An 18,584-nucleotide genomic window follows, 5' to 3' on the forward strand; every position below is an offset into this window, starting at 1 on the left:
ATTATTTTGGACCTGTAAACTTAATATTCTATGCATGTTTGATGGATTGGATGAGGGAGCTGAGCTCCCATTTATTTTTATGCTGATGAGTATGTGGAGGGTGAGCTGAGCTCCCCAATTGAGTATTTATTGTGTTTACAGGTCGGGTGAGTCGAAAACTCCCCGTTGGAAAGTCCATTTTATGGCCGGACTCTGTCCGTTTGGTTTCTTGAAATTGGGCCCAAATGGGCCTTAGAATTGGGTAAATGAACAGTTAGGCTTACTACGGGCCTCGGGGGCTTTAGGCTGGCCCAGGTCCTAGTGCCGGTCCGGCCCATAGGTTGGGTCGTGACATAAAATTACAATATTAATATTAATATAATTATGATTTTAAAAATTATGTTGTAATGAAATTTTAATATATTTTACATTTATTATAGAATTTAAGTATTATTAAGTTTTTTTTAATATATTTAAATTATGATTTTAAAAATTAGGTTGTAATGGAATTTTAATATATTTTACATTTATTATAGAATTTAAGTATTATTAAGTTTTTTTTTAATAATATTTAAAGTTTACATCGTAAAATCAAATAAATTAAAAATATTTTAGTTAAAAATTATAAAATTATACTAATAATTACTGATTAAAATGATAAAACACATGTATCACAAAAGACTAGTTTATTAAAATGTTCAATTTAATTTATTTTTAATATTTTTATCTAAATTAATTAGAAGTTTCTTTTAATCGCAATTTAATTTAAAAATTAAAATTTATAAGATAAATTTATTGTTTTAGACAAAAAATAATGAGAAATTTAATTTCTTAATTTTTAGTTAAATTTCTTAATTTATCACAAAAAATAAAGAAATTTAAGAAGTTTCTTTTAATCGCAATTTAATTTAAAAACTAAAATTTATAGGATAAATTTCTTGTTCTAGACAAAAAATAATGAGAAATTTAATTTCTTAATTTTTTAGTTAAATTTCTTAATTTATCACAAAAAATCAAGAAATTTAAGAAGTTTATTTTAATCGCAATTTAATTTAAAAATTAAAATTTATAGGATAAATTTCTTGTTTTAGACAAAAAATAATGAGAAATTTAATTTTTTAATTTTTTAGTTAAATTTCTTAATTTATCACAAAAATTCAAGAAATTGAATTTTTTAATTGTATTAATTTTTTAATTAAATTAAATTTAATTTGAAACTTTAAAATTAATTTAAACAAAAGTTGAAAACGAGTTAAATTAAACGTCTCACAAATATATGAAGGAAATTGAGCATTAAACCTTTAAAAAATAATGTTTTCATAAATATAACAAATACCTAAATCTAACAAAACATTATTATTATTATTATTATTATTATTATTATTATTATTATTAGATGCATATGATTTCGTGGAAATTTGCGTTGAATCTTAATTTTATTAAAAATCTCCAAATTTATGGTAAATTAATTTATTAAATAATTGAAACAAAAACTTAGTTAATAATTTATCTTTATTTAACCTTTGCAATAAATAAATAAGTTGTTGAATTGGATTATAAAAAGATTCCATAATTTCCATAAAAAATAATAATAATAATAATAAGTTGCATGGTTAGTATAATAATTTATTTTTATTAATAATTTAAAAAATTTTAATTTAGATTGTTGATTCAGTTACTCTTTTATTTAATAATATATTATTTATAATTATTATTTTTATAATTTTATTAATAATATTTAAATTTTAAACATTCTTTTATTAGCAATAAATCATATTTATTATTTTATAAATAAAAATTATTATAAATATATTTTTATTAACATTTTACTAATTAAATAATAATATAATATATATTGTATTTTTTTATTAATTCAATTATAATTTATAAGTGGTTAAATATTTTTAATTTCGATTGGATCCTTTCTATTTTAATTCAATTTCATTAATATTTTATAATAAGTTAAAAATTCATTTAATTAAATTTGATTTAATTAATCAAATATTCACCCAATTTACCTAATACAACCTATATTTTCAATAATCATATAGAGTAATTCTATTAATATTTTAGGCTCCATTTATTTCATGAAAAATATTTTTTATATTTTTTAGCATTTAAAATATTTAAAAAATTAATTAATAATAAATATTTTTTTATTAAAAAAATTATATAATTTTTTAAAAAATAATTTTCATTCTTCATGAAACAAATGAAACCTTAATATATTTTTTTAATTAAAATTTTATTAATAAAATTTAGAAAAAATTTAATATAAAAGGTTCAAATTATACTTAAACCTCCCAAATACCTCAATTATAGAACCTAAAACGTTAAGTGAACAAAATATAAAGGATATTACATAAAGAACTTGAAAGAAAGCTCCCACATCGACTAACATTAAATGTAGTTATAATAGTCAACGAATGAACCATTGCATTAGCTTATTTGCTAAATTAGCTGCCTTATTTATACGTGTCTTTTAAATCTTATATATTATTTTAATTTATGTTAATTATATTCTTTCATATTTCTCGTATAAATTTTATATATTCACAATGTTTCAACGACCTTATATATATATATATTTAATTTGTGTTAATGGTCTTTACACGTCCATCAAATGAATTCTTTATATTATAACAAAAAAATCTTATATATTAATATAATTTATGTTAATTGTATTCTTACACATGTCTCTTATAAATTTTATATATTCACAGTGTTTCAACGACCTTATATATATATATATTAATTTAATTTGTGGTAATGGTCTTTACAGGTCCTTCATATGAATTCTTTATATTATAACGGAAAAATCAATGAGATAATTATTGTTGTATAAGACATATATATAATATGGCTATCTTGGAAAATTTTCTTATTGACTAATTAACTCCCTCGAGCATAAACACTTTAGCAGTCATAGGATTGCTATAAAATAAAGCATGAAACCCACTTTTTCATCTCTCATTCTACAATAATTGCAAACGATAAAAAATAAAGGAAAATTTACAATTTGATTTATGAGTTTTACTTTATATTATATTTTAATCAATAAATTTTAAAAAAATTAATTATTTAATTTCTAAATTTTACATTATATTATAATTTAAATTTTATATTACATCACACTTTAATCCCTATAATTTTAATATAGAAAATAATTTAAAATTATAGAAATTAAATTATTCTATATATTAAAATTAAAAAATTTAAATAATTAATTAATTTTACTAATTTTAGAGATTAAATATAATATAATATAAAATTTAAATACTAAATAGTTAATTTTTAAAAATTCTGAAATAAAGTGTAATATAAAGAAAAATTCAGAGATGAAATTTAAATTCTTCATAAGTAAATTTAAAGTTCCATAAGTAAACCATTGACATTTTAGTTTTCTCAATTACGTTCGCAATATATAATAGAAGTTAGGTGGACACACAGGAGACTCGGTTGAAAAAGAATTATTAATAGATAATTAATAAAATATTTATTTATATTATAAATTGAAACATATTCTTATGTATACATAAAGAAAAATAAAAATAATATGAAACATTAATTTGCAAATTTTTTTAATACTTAAAAAAATTATGTAATAATTAACTTCTATTTACCTTGCAAATAACGGTTTAAAAAAATATTCATATAGCAATTATTAATTAAATTTTAATTTACAAGCATAAATTTAAATAATTTATTTCTAATTGAACTTTCATTTTTTAATTTAATGGTAATTAAATAATTTTAATGATTTAATTTAAATCATAATAAATAAATTATTAAAATTAATAAAAAAATAATTTAAAAAATTATAATTTATTTCATATATTTAACATTTTTTTTTTAAATATAAGAAATTAAGATTGTTTTATTTCTTCTCCTTCCTGTAACTCGCTTGAGCACAAACACTATCGCAATCATAGGGATTGCAGTCAAATCAAGGACGAACCATTGCTTTTTTCTTCTCTCCTTCTACAAGATGAAAAGTAAAGGAAAATTTACAATTTTTATCCTTAAATTTTATCATATTTTATAATTTAATTTATAAATTTTAAAATATTAATTATTTAACCTTTAAATTTTTTTATTATATTATAGTTTAATTTATAAATTTTTAAAAATTAATTAATTGATAAATAAATTTTACATTTTATCATATTTTAAAAATTTAATATTTTCTTGTTCTTTTCACCACCATTGTCAACTACCTCCTCTCAGATGACGTGTTTTCATGTGAGAAAAATGCCTTTTGCCAACGCACTATCATAAACTAGTCTAATAGTATAAGAGTTCAGTGTGGCTAAACAGTACAAATCTCATTGAAACGTCGTTGTTATTAATCGCACCCTTCTTTGTTATTATTATTATAAAATAAAAAAAATGTGTATTTAATATATATTTAATTTTATATAAAAATAAATTTAATAATTATTAATTTAAATATTTATATTAATTAGTTTAATTAGTGAACTCTTTGCGACCACATAAAAAACTTTAATTGGTGGATGACAAGTTGACTCAGTAGGAATCTTCGAGTCAAATTTTGCATATTAAAATTAAAATTTATTTTTGAATAATTTTAAGAATATATATTTTTTAAATTAATTTTATTTATTCATAATAAATAATTTTATAATATTTTTTAATAAAATTAGAATATAATTAATAATAAAAAAAGAATTTCTATTCATATTAACTAAACTAACGCTATTAGTTCACTCAAAATCCAAAATTGATGATAGAATTTAGAGGTTTGCATTAATTATTCGGTTATAATTATATAATTGTATAATCAACTGAAATTAATAAAATTTAATTATTTTTATAAAAATAAATTCAATTTAATTTATTTTTGTTAATAATTTTAATTTTTTAAATTTTCGATTATTAGTTAATTACTTTTGATTTATAAGTAAACTAACTGAAATAATTATAATTTTTTTATTAATATACTAATTATAATATTATTAATAATATTTTATTTACAATTATTATTTTTATAATTTTATTAATAATATTTAAATTTTAAATATTCTTTTTTAACTATAAAACATATTTATTATTTTATAAATAAAAAATATTTAAATTATTTAATTAAAAATTTAATTTAAATTAATTTTATTAAACGAATAATTACCCCTAGCCTATATTTTCAATAATGCCTAGTAACCAATAATAAAGTCCAAATACTCTACACGTGTCTCTATTCGTCCTTTGCTTTGTTGGCTTCCTTATTTTCCACCATAGTCTATCGGGAATTCACTTGCACTTGCTGTGATCATGCATATATTGCAAGTCTTAAAGTTATATTTATTAAAATTATTATTAAAAAATATTTTTTAAAATATATTAATTTAAAATTAAATTTTATATATTTTAATTATAAAAAACACTAATTAAAACAGTTTTTTTTTTCTATCTTGAAATTCAATATCAGACAAATTTTAAAAGAGCTGTGAATTTTGTAAATTACATAATAATAATAATAATAATAATAATAATAATAATAATAATTTTCTTTTTTATATATTAAAATTAAAGGGATTAAATAATTTTATATATTAAAATTAAATAGATTAATAATTAATTTTTAAAAATTTAAGAATTAAAATATAATATAATGTGAAATTTAAATATTAAATAATTAATTTTTTAAAATTAAAAAATTAAAGTGTAATATAAAAAAAATGGAATGAAATTTAAATTCCCCATAAATAAATTTACAGTTCCATAAGTAAACCATTGACATTTTAGTTTTCTCAATTACGTCAGCAATGTATAATAGAAGTTAGGTGGATTAAAAATTTTTTATTTAATAGATAACAATAATATATTAATAAAATATTTATTTATATTATAAATTTTAACATATACTTATGTATATGTAAAGTATATAAAAAATAAAAATAATATGAAACATTAAATTGCAAAAATTTTTTAATAGTTAAAAAAATTATGTAACAAAATAATTAACTTCTATTTGCCTTACAAATAACGGTTTAAAAAAATTTTCATATAGCAATTATTAATTAAATTTTAATTTGTAAGTATAAATTTAAATAATTTATTTTTAAATGAATTTTCATTTTCTATTTAATGATAATTGAATAATTTTAATGATGATCAATTTAAATCATAATAAATAAATTATTAATTATTAGAAATGAATAAAAAAATAATTTAGAAAATTAAAATTTACTACATATATTTAACACTTAAAAAAAAAGGAAATTCATATGAATTCTTTATATTATAATACAAAAATTAAATGAGATAATAATTATTATTATTATATTACATATATATAATCAGGCTATCTTGGAAAATTTTCTAATTGACTAATTAAGCCGCTTGAGCATAAACACTATAGCAATCATTGGATTGCTGTAAAATCAACGGCGAGCCCTACTCTTTCTTCTCTCCTACAATAATTGCAAACGATGAAAAAACAAAAGGGAATTTACAATTTGATTTTTGGATTTTACCCCATATTATATATTAATTTATAATTTTTTTTTTAAATTTTATATTATATTATATTTTAATTTTAAAAATTTTAAAAATTAATTATTTAAATTTTAAATTAAATAATTAATTTTTAAAAATTTACAAATTAAATGTAACATAGTGTGAAGTCAAAAAAAAAAAAATATTATTATAACTACGAAAAATATTTGGCTTATAATATAATTTCAGTAATAAAAAATATTATTTTCTCATCAACTACCTCCTCGTATAAAACGTGTTTTCGTGCGAGAAAACTGCCTTTCGCCAACCCATAATAATAATAATAATAATAAATTAGCCTAATAATAATGCAAGAGTTCAACCTGCCTAAACAGTAAATATCTCATCGAAAACTTCGTTGTTATTAATCGCACCCTTTAATTATTATTAAAAAAATATTTAATATAAATTTAAATTTATATAAAAATAAATTTAATAATTATTAAATTAAATATTTATATTAAGATGTATATAAAATTAATTAAAATGTATTATATATAATACATGAATCTATATCTAATTATTTAGTTTAAGGTTTGGTAAACTTGTTTCATATAAGCTTGAGTTTATCAATTTCCCTTTAACATAATAAATGCGATATTTCCTAATTAGATCCTTGGATTTAATTAAATGGTGTTGTTTATTTAGTTTAATTAATGAAATCACTGCTACCCCGTGAAGAACTTGGATTGGTAGATGGCAAGGTGACTCAGTAGGAATGTCTTTCAGTCAAATTTGGCATTTTAAAATTAAAATTTATTTTAAAATAATTTTAAGAATATATTTTCAAAAATTAATTTGATTTATTCAGAATAAATAAATTTTATAATAATTTTTTTAATAAAATTAGATTCTAATTAATAAAAAAAAAGAAAGAATTTCTGTTCACATTAACTAAACTAAGGCTATCTTTGGATGCAATAATACTTGAAATTTGAATGGACATAGGACGCCTTCTCAACTGAAAGTTGGCCGAGAAGGCAAAAATTCATTAAAAAATATATGTAAGGTTTGTGTCTGTCCTTTCCTCATATGGGACCTTTGATGTTGTCCTCAAAAGTCTTTAAAGTTAGTGAAAGTTCACTTGCAATTTGCAAATTATAAAATCATATAATAATTAGTTGAATTTCATTGCACTAGTTAATTAATTTGTGTGTTGAATTCTGGCACGTCTCTCATCTAAATAGGAATGGAATTATTTTAAAACAGCCTATGTCGTTCTATTGGATTAGCACCTTCTTCACTTTCTTTGTAATTAAGTGGGTTAGTATAATTATAACTAATGTGGTGTAACTAACGAGGAGTAGTTTGGTCCATTAATAAGGAGCTATTGCTCATTACATAAAATGAAAGAGATTTCAATCTAAGGTGGAGAAAATATATAACATAAATGAATTATGTTTATTGATGAAAGGCTCTTATTCATGTAGTTAAATATACACTTTATAATTTAGTAATTAAAATAATAAATATATTAAATTATTTTTTAAAAAAATTTAAAAAATTAATTAATATACTCACTATAAGTAATTAGATTGTAAAAGTTTCACTTAAAAAAAATGAACAGAGTGACAAATAATATATATTATTAAATGACTGTTGAATTTTATTGTGTGATGCAATTGGATAGCTACGTTGGATATAATTAATTAATATCATCTTTTTAATTACCAAATAAAGAAGCATACGATATAAATATAAATATAATTAATTATAAAAATATGAAAATTTATTTTTAAAAAAATCAAAGTAAATTACAAATTGAAAACCTCATTATATTAATTGCATATATTCCTATTCAATGAAGGGTTCTTCTTTTAATCTTAGGATGAATTAATAATCTCTGATTTAATGATAAAAAAATAAAATAAAATAAAAATAAATCTAAAATAAATTAAAAAAAAAATATAACGACCATAGTTAGAAGTTCATGAGATAAATGTAACCAAAAACAAATTCTCTAGACCCGCCTTCTAAAGAATATGCAAGTTCAATCCAATAATATATATATATATATATATATATATATATATATATATATATATATATATATATATATACACACACTAAGAGATTTTTTTTTTTAAATTTAACAAAAAAAGGTTCGCTGAGTCCCAATGATGTCACTATTTGCTGACGGTAGATTCACGTGGTATTTTGTGATGCGAATTAAGGAGATTTTGCATATTATACTATGGAATTAGTAATATCATAATCGAAAGTCTGGCATATGAATAAGAGGTTGCTTAATTCCGAATGCTGTCTTCTTTTTAATATTTGTAAACTAAAAAAAAAAAATAATTATTCTATTTTATAGGAAGGGGTGGGTGTTAACGGGTAGAAGTAGACCCAACAAGACTTCATTTTTATAATATTACAACAAAAAAAATTCAATAATTTTTTATAAAATGTTATTGTCTCTTATATTTATATAAGTTGGGACCCAACTTTGCTCATTTTCTGAAGACTGCTTGTCACTTGATTCAGAATGGTATGGGAATTAACTTCTCAGCTAAACACATTACTTATCAATCTCCTTATTTTACCAAAATTTCTAGCCTATTTAATTATATCAATTTAAAGAATTTAAAAATAAGTTCACTTGAGATTTGCAAATCATATAATAATTAGTTGAATTTAATATAATAATTTTCGTTTTAACATAGATGAGCTTTGTGAACCAGAAATAAACCAAATCCAAATATTTTAGACTCACTAGAAGTCATCCCACCCAAATGAGGCCCTGTATAACAAAATCGCTGCTGATACAAAATTTTCGATTTACCTTAAAGAGCATCCATCATTAACATTAACCCACTAAAGGGTAAAATGATGCATACATGTTAATAGACTAAAAAGAACATTCAGTGTGGAAACCAAAGCATATTTTGCAACCCAGCCCGAGCTATATCCTTGCATCAGCAAAACCTTTAAACTCGTCAACTTCAGGCAACAAGTAAAAATGATTGTGGTTCTGCTGCTTCGATTAATCTACATTGCAAGGGCTACAACAAAGGCCACAGCAAGATTCAACATCTCACGATATGTAGCACGCTTCCTTAGAGAAGTCCTTGCAAAGCTGGCTGACACCCAAAAAAAGAAAATCGAAGAGAGAGAGAGAGAGAGGAGAAAAAAAGAAAAAGAAAGAAAAAAGAAGAGGAGAAATAAAGGGAAGCAGTCTGCCCCATGTGCTGTAACATCCGCAACATAGACCAAAAGTTTCGGCTTTCCCACCATCATATCCATAGTCCATCCTACCAAGAAGAAGAAGAGAGAAAAAAAAAAAAAAAGGGCTTCTGCCCATCCGGAGACCGGAAATTCCATTTTATTTATTTATTTATTTTTAACTAATGGTGGGGTTAGAAGCAAATAAACAAAAGAGATGCCCAAAAGTTGAGAAATTATTGGGTGCCCTGACAGCAACTAACACTTACTCCTATTAATGGGGAAAAAACAACTAAACAAGCAAAAAAAAACAGGGAGACCAGCAGAGCTTCTCGTGGTTATGTTTGCTATGTGCAATCAGCAGAAACTCTTTTTTTTCTCATAAACAATCAAGAGTGACACATGCAGTTAAAAGGGATTTTCAATTATAAAGGTGATTATCCTCAAGAAGGCTAAAAAGACAGCCAGGGAATACCACTAACAGCTCATCCACATTCATGACTGGCCACAATAATTTACATGGTTGAGTGATAAGTATTTCAACCAATGTGTTACTAGAAACCTGAACCAGACAGCTTGAGCAGCACTGGCCTGAAATTCGAGATTAAAAAACAGGGAATCATCTGGCACCCCCAGCACCATGACAATCCATAGAAAAACGTTGTCTTAAAAGGAAATCTATGGCAATCATGCAAGTAAACAAAATACTCATGCTGCAATGCTGAAAGCATGAAGAACTTTTAGCTATATAGACCAAGATTAAATTACTAGAGGTACCATTATCAATATGGAAGATGAAGGATTACTGAAATTTTTATCACAAAACATAATTAACATAGCAGTTCAAATGAGAATTATCTGTCAAAAACCAAATTTGCATTTCACCATAATATTTAAAGTCAGCCAATCTGCTCACTCAAAACTGTGCAATCGTAATGGTATTCATCCCAGTAACATCTGGTTTCACTTGACCTCAAAAGTATCTTCCATAACCAAGAAAAAACCCTTGGGAAGAAGGAAAGAAAAAAAAAAAAAGGAAAAAAAAAAGATGGGGAAAGAAGTAAGGCACAAGATTTTATAACAGTTGCACATGTTACATAAGTACTGCAAATGTATCCAACCCAATTTATTAATCAACAGTCTCAAAAAGTTCCAAGATGGATAGAAAGCATTAGGCATAAGCTCTCCACTGTACTGACCGCATACCTTTACTTGCATCAGAAAAATTGTGCAAAACTTATCCTCATTATTGATCCTCATAAGCTCCAAAGAAAACACCATTTATGACCTGCATGTATTTGGGAGATGACAGGCCGACCACGCCGTCAAAAGTAAATAAAGCTTAGCCTAGGATCAGCCTACCACATACTCTAAAAGATTTCTACTTAAACAATGATAAAAGAAAATAAAGGCCACAGATGCCAACAGTCAAGACCTAAATCATAAAGCGTTCACTTAAAGAATGGGAAACGGTTGAAGAGAGCTCTGTGCTAATCCTTCACTCTGATCAGGCTTATGATCTCAACCAAAAGACATTTACATGGCAAGTTAACCAGACTATTGACTGATAAACCACTATTCTCAAGCATATAAAGAACTTGCGATTTAATTAACATTCTAGCTTAACTTAATACATCATGCAAAATTTAAAATTTGAAAAAGAAAATATGGCAAGCTGGTAACTATCCTTCAAACGAACATGTTTATCAAAAAGTCTACATGCAGCAATAGAGGCAATGGTACAACATACATGTAGCAGAAAATAGAAGCTTGCTACAAAGATTGGTTGATGAAGACAACAGGAGGACGCCTCTGATATATTTAATCCATATCAAGGTCAGAACATGCCTCAAACCTTAGTTGCAATCTGTTACAAGTGGACCTGCAAAAGGTAAACAAACAACAGTGTGCATATTTATGAGGAACCAACTACAGGCAGAAAAACTGAGCAGCAAAGAAACACTAAGAAATCTTCTAATAGAATCGCTCTTAGTGTAGCAAAGGCTGACACGCATCTCAACAGAATTCTAAATTAATTGAGCTTTATCAGTTCATCCAGATAAGTCAACTTCCAAAAAGAGGTCCAACTTAACATTTCTCCCTTCAGCTCATTTCTTCTACACTGAAAAAAAGCTTGGATCTCTATCAGCTGATACAAAGCTACTCTCCTGCGCTTTCAATTGGAGAGCTTGTAAGAACTACCATCCTCAACCATAAACTGTGGTTCTCTATTGATGTATCCCACATCCTTGCTTGCACCAGTTTAGTCAATTTTATCCTCCTGCGTTGCACTTTGATATTCATCTTGTCCTTCTAGCCCTGTAAACATCATTAATTATATTACAAATCTAATAAATAATCAACAGAAATGCAGAAAGTTCAATTTTTTTCTTCATACATAGATATTATTTGACATTACCAGACAGCTGAGTTCGATTTCCATCATTCCACATATTAGTTGCATCCCTCAAAATAGAATCTTGTTCCTAAGTAACATTTTCAGTTTCATATGATATGTGGTCATCATCATGCATAGGATTTTCATCTCCGTTTATATCCTTTATATCATTCAAGTGATGCTTGCATTCTACAGATCTTGACCTAAAGCGCAATTTATGTTTTGATTTATATTCCTCCAAAGATTTAGGAGATCTGCAATGCGTACCTTCATCAGACAATGACCTCTTCTTTTGTGATGCTTTGATTTTTCATCTCTATTTTCACTCTTCTTATGACATGAGTGCTGCTTGCTTTCTGGACATTTTGAGCTACAAAGCCTCACCTGTTTTGATTTATTTTCATCCCCACCTCTTGCAGATGACCTGCTTCCTCTGTGATGCTTACCCTCAGCAGACATTGATCTAGACTACTTTTGGTCACTATGCTCTTTATCTATGGTTTCATTTCTTTTCTCTTGGGAGCGGTACGACCTCCAAGAAGTTCACAATGTTTTGATCTTTCATCCCTGGTTTCATTCATTTTCTCATTGGAGCGATGACGTGCTTCCACAGATTTTGATCTCAACTGCCTCCTGTGTTTTGATTCACTTTCATCTGAACTTCTTGGGGATGACCGACTTCCATTATTCCTCTCTTCCACAGATAATGACCTGGATCTCCTCTTCTCATGTTGCTTTGTCTTGTCATCCTGGGTTTCTTTTGCAAGGTCATTGGTATCTTCCACAGATTTGGACCTAGCGCGTTTTCCGTATTTTTGTTTATCGCTGTCATTTCTTGGAGATGATCTACTTCCTCAATGATGCCTTGGTGATCTTGAATCACCATGGACAGATTTTCTCACTCTATGTGGTGAATATTCTTGGCGGCATTTTGGCGAACCTGAATCAGCTCTATAGGACTTCTTCCTTTGAGGGCTCACACTCCTACTCCTATTTATCCTTGAGTAGGGAGACCTCCGCCTTCCCCTATAATTAACTGGTGATTTTAACTTAGATCTGGACCTTGCTCGAGATTGGGATGGTGACCTTCATAGGGCAGAAAATTCATTAGTGGCAAAAAGAAACCCACACAAAGTATGGTCTTCAAGTCTATAATTGTTCTTTTCAATATGTAATGTTAAGCAATCATGACAGAAGAGTTGAAGATCCCAAATTACAATGGATTAAGAATAGAACAAGTGAACTTCACATAATGATAAACCCCAAGTTGGTCTCTTCACTAAATTTGGCTGCTCAGCAACCACTGGAATTTTTAACAGCATGATTTAGCAGGGGAAAAAATGCAAGGGGCATGAAAGAAGAGTATAAAAGTTAAAAGACTCATACAAAGAACACCTTGTGTTCCTCTTTTAGATTGTGCCATCCAACAAAAAGAAATTGGTAGTAAGCTTCTGACGGTCAGATTGAGAAGAAAAAGAGATTAACAAGCCATTAAAGAAGTATTGTCAAGTAAACTGTTTACCACAACTGAACATTGACACCACACTTATTAATATAATTTTTCAGGAAATACACTGCAAACATAAATCTTTCATTTTTTATTTTGTGTTGTAAAATTAAATGTAACACAAGCAACAAGCGGCAAAAGCCAATCACACAGCAGCAAATTCCAGTTTTATAAAAAAACATATATCGTAACCTAGCCAGACTCAGGCCATATAATCTATTAAATTCTGCATTTCTGTTCATTAAATCAATATCAAAGCAACCCATCTTATAGGGAGAAATTTTCTGGAGATCACTGAAAGGTAAAGTTACCTTATCCCCCCAATAATCAGTGGAGAGAGAGGTTTCAGATAAACAGATATCAAAGTTGTATTGATATATGTTAGAGGATGACTTTCCTTCTAAGGATGCATTTAAGCTATGGCATAAAACAATGCACCAAACTAACATCAAAATCACATAGTTGATGATAACAGCTTGTAAATAGAAGTAATATGTGATCTAAGACATGATCCTTATACGAAAGACACACTGGTATGTCCATAATATTTCAAAACATTAAGTCAGGCAAAGGCAAAGAATTTAACAGAAACGATACTATCAATTTATTGTAAAGGAAGAGGCATCATGTACCTAGATTTTCTTTTTGGTTCCTTCTCTTCATCAACAAGTTCATCAGCTTTTAACTTCTTACTAATTTCTGCAGCTCTGGCAGCTGCTAACTCTGCAGCAGACCTCATTATTGCAGCATGGTTAGCTGCCTGCTGTCCAGCCATAGTTTGTTGCATAAGCAAAGCTTGTTGAAATTGCATCTGCTGCATGGAAACAGCTTGCGGCATCATCATTGGGAGAGAAGATGAAGCTGTGGAAGAATTCAAAATCGGTTTTTGAGGAAGTGATTTAGCCATCTCAACATTCAATGGCCAACCACCAACATCCATATTGTTTAATGCTAAAGCAGCAGTTGCTTCTTCAGGTTCAGAGTATTCAATGTAGGCCAAATGCCTTGAATCAGTAATTGTACAATAGACAACTGTGCCAAAATACCCAAATAGTTGTTTCAGCTGGTCCACCGTCAGAAGTGGGCTAAGATTGCTAACTTGGAGCATCTTGTTCAGCGTGTCTTCCTTCCCAGCTTCGTCAAGTGAACCTAGCAAGAAGAGAAACATTGAGTGGAAACAAGATTCTCTCTCTCTCTCTCTGTTTGTGGCACTATAGACACCACTAAAGAGCAATTGCATCAGGAAATGGAAGAATAAGTATGCATAAAAGCTATCAGATACATGCATAACTAAATGGCATGAAATAAAGATACCAGTTGAATCTTTGGCAGACTGATTTTGTGCTTGAACCCGAGCAGCATGAGCTTGAAGAGCTTGGGCAGCAACAATGGCCTGAGCAGCAGCCATTGCAGCTGCTGAAGGTGCCATAGGCACCTTACTAAGAGTCCCCATGGTGGTTGTTGCAGCTAATGCAGTCATTACCAAATTGTGAGGTGGATGGTTCAACTTGCAGTCAGATTTTGCACACCGAACATTAAGATATTCTCGACAAACTTCCCCAAGAGATGCTCCAATTCCAGGTAAAATAGCACCACCAGAAGCACCAGGTACAATGGCTGGAATCATCCCAATTAATCCAGGGAATGCCCCAGAAACAGATCCTGAATAGTTTGGCATGCTGGGCATGGTCAGGTAAACTTAAGTTTGGAAAAGTCGATGCAGGAGCCATACCCAGAAGTCCTCCAGTTGAAGTACCTACACAACAACACTTCAATATTTAAGGATGCACTGCCAAAGAAAATATTATTTAGGCTTGGATGCAACTTGCAAGGATAGTGAACCATGAACATTTTAAATACAAAATGCTTGCAAACAAACAATGGCAATTAAAGGGAACTGGCAGACCGACATAATTTTTCTAATTCTAAAATTATTTTCAACCATCCAATGCCACAGATGAAAAATCTTCCCAGCATTTCTACTTTCACTTGCATAAAAACTGAACTCGTGCATTCTACAGTGCATCAAACTGGACAACCAAATACTGACATATTCTCATATAATCCAGAAATCAATCATAACATTCTCAAAGTCATGCACAATCTACAAAGATTTGCAAAAATTACAGAAAAAAGAAAATTATAATGACAAGCACCTGCACTGAAGAACACAGGGAATGGACTACCCATGATGGGTTTGCCATTAAACTCAATATTCAACATATAATGCCCCCTTTTGGGCACCACATAAGTCACTGTGTAAGTCCCATCCCCCATATCCTTCACAATTCCTTCTTGCACTGTACCCCCCAACACCCACTCCGGGGGATACTTTCACCTTAATCTGTGCGCCCCCATGCGGGACTTCCCTTCCATCCGCGTCCTTTGTCACGAATATGAACGTAGAGGGAGCACAAGCAGTCCCACCAGCAATGCCTGCCCCAACGGCAGTGCACTTGCTAGGATCCACAGGGCCCACAGGTTTATTGGCCAAATCCTCCTCTACTTCTCCTTCTGAATCAGAATCAGAATCAGAATCTGAAGGTTTATCAGGCCTGTTTGTCACAGCTTTGAATGTCGCCTCGAATGCGGCTTTTGCAGCGGCAGCTTTCCCGGCCTTACTCTTGAGCTTGGCCTCCTCGGCTTGCTTCATCCATATCGGTTTAACAACAGCGTTGATGTTGTTGTTGCTGCCATCGGTCATTGTTAATTAAACCCTAAAAGCTTATAAGGCTGAGAATGACGCTTGACCACCTAAACCCCCGACTGATTGATTCATCCGGTCAAAACCTCATTGAGTTTTCAAAAGAGCAAATCGAGCATAATTGGGTAAAAAAGCATGCGGTTCTAGAATAATCGAAACCTAGCTAAATCTTGTTTGGTTAAGAAGAAAAGTTTGGGATTTGATTTATGCGCAATCGAGCATGGGAAAAACAAAAATGGAATCGAACGATAACGAAACGAGTCTAGGGCTTCTTTGAAGCAGATAAATAATAACAATTGTCTAAATTAGTCTCTTTATCCGATTATTAATTATTTAATCCAATAATTTACAAAATATATTATTTAATTTTTATATTTTAATTAATTTATTATTTTTTATTAAAAAAATAATCAAATTACTATTTAATTAGATAATTTATATATTTAAAAAAAATATTTTAATTAATTTATATAATTTTATTTAATTAATTATCAACTCATATAATTATTTTTTTACACATAAATTATGATAATTATATATTCTTATATTTTTTATATTTATTTATTATGATAAAAAAATAAATAATAATATTTTTAAAAATATAAAAATTAATTAATTTATTTTTTAAATAAATAAATTAAATATTAATTAATAAAAAATTTAATTAAAGAATTAAATAATTTAATAAAAATAAAATATATACAAATATCCCGTTCTTCCCCCCGCCCGTCCGTTTAATGACTATAAGACACTGCGTCTAGAAAATAACTTTCTAAGCAAAAAGTATAAACAATTAAATATTGTAAGTGTTTTTAATAAAATAATAAATTATATTCTTTCAAATAAATTTATATGTTAGAAAAATAAATTAAAATAAAGTAAAAGAAAAAAAAATCGAGTATTTAAAATTTTCCCTTTTACAATTAAATATCATTTTCGATTTAAATTGCATTTGGTGGATTTTTGCACCCGACTCCGAATGCCAAGATATCAATAATATCTATCCATCCAATTACCATCTTGGACAAGTCTTAGGCTCTTTGGCTGCTGCCTGCATTTTCTTCTTGAAGTCCCTCCACCCACCATTGAAAGCTTTGAGTAAACTGATTTGGTTTAATAGAGTATTATATCATTTAATATTGATGATATATGATAAATAAATTATTTATAAAATAATGTAAAATATATTTATTTGATATTACGTGGCTTTATTAAATTTATGTGAAGGTGAATTATTAAATTGACTAAATTGTGATTTAATTTTTGACATTTGAATAGATTTATAGTTTTAATCCTTATTACTTTAAAATAAAATAATTTAATTATTAATTTTTGAATAATTATATAAATTACTTCATATATTTAGAATTTTAATTAAATAATTATTAATTATAACAAAAGTAATTAAAAATATCATTAATATGTATATTTTTTTCAAATGATATTTTATTTTATTGATAATTTTTAATCTTCGAGGTTTTGTTAAATATATAATTTAGTTTATATATTTTTAAAATTAAATAATTTAGTTATTGATATTTTAATTAACTTATAAATTATTATCTGATACTATGATAATTGTTAATTCTCTATTAAATTTAATAAAAATATCAAAATACCACTAACTTTATTTTCAATCTAAAAATAATTTAGCTATTATGATTTTATTTTATTAACCATTTGGGTTGGGATTCATATTTTATTTTTCATTTTCTTATATATAATAATATAATACGATACATGAAAATATTACAAATTTATACATATCTCACACACATATATATAATATTAAAACAGAACAGAAATTTATAAAAATTATGATGGCTTATTTATAAATAAGTATCTTTTATGAGTATCTATTTGTAAAATATATGAATGACTTTATAATTAACTAAAATCTTTAAGGATCTTAAAGTAATCGATTTATATTCTTAATAATTACAATTTCAATTATTTTTTTTAATTTAACGAGACCTATATTTTAAAAATATTTTGACTAAATTATTAATAAAAGAAAATTTATAGCTAAATTATTTTTGACTTGATAATAAAATTAATGTATTTTGATATTTTTATTAAATTTAATAGAGAATTAGCGATAAATTTAATAGTAGAGATTAATTCGTATGTTTATTAAAATGTTAATAATTAAATTATTTAATTTTAAAAATATATAAATTAAAATGTAGATTTAATGAAATTTTACTGACTAAATTATAGTTTACTTTATTACATTATATGATACTATTATTTATTTTAATAATATTGACTTAAAAATAATAAAAAATAAATTAAATATCCAATATAAAATATAG

General features: G+C 26.4%; 1 pseudogene; it reads right to left on the bottom strand.

The window, feature by feature from the left end:
* Nucleotides 1-10,569: 10,569 nt before the first annotated feature.
* Nucleotides 10,570-16,567, bottom strand: LOC110636191 (uncharacterized; annotated as a pseudogene).
* Nucleotides 16,568-18,584: the final 2,017 nt, after the last annotated feature.

Source organism: Hevea brasiliensis, chromosome 15 (assembly GCF_030052815.1).
Source record: "Hevea brasiliensis isolate MT/VB/25A 57/8 chromosome 15, ASM3005281v1, whole genome shotgun sequence".
In the NCBI taxonomy this organism is placed as follows: domain Eukaryota; kingdom Viridiplantae; phylum Streptophyta; class Magnoliopsida; order Malpighiales; family Euphorbiaceae; genus Hevea; species Hevea brasiliensis.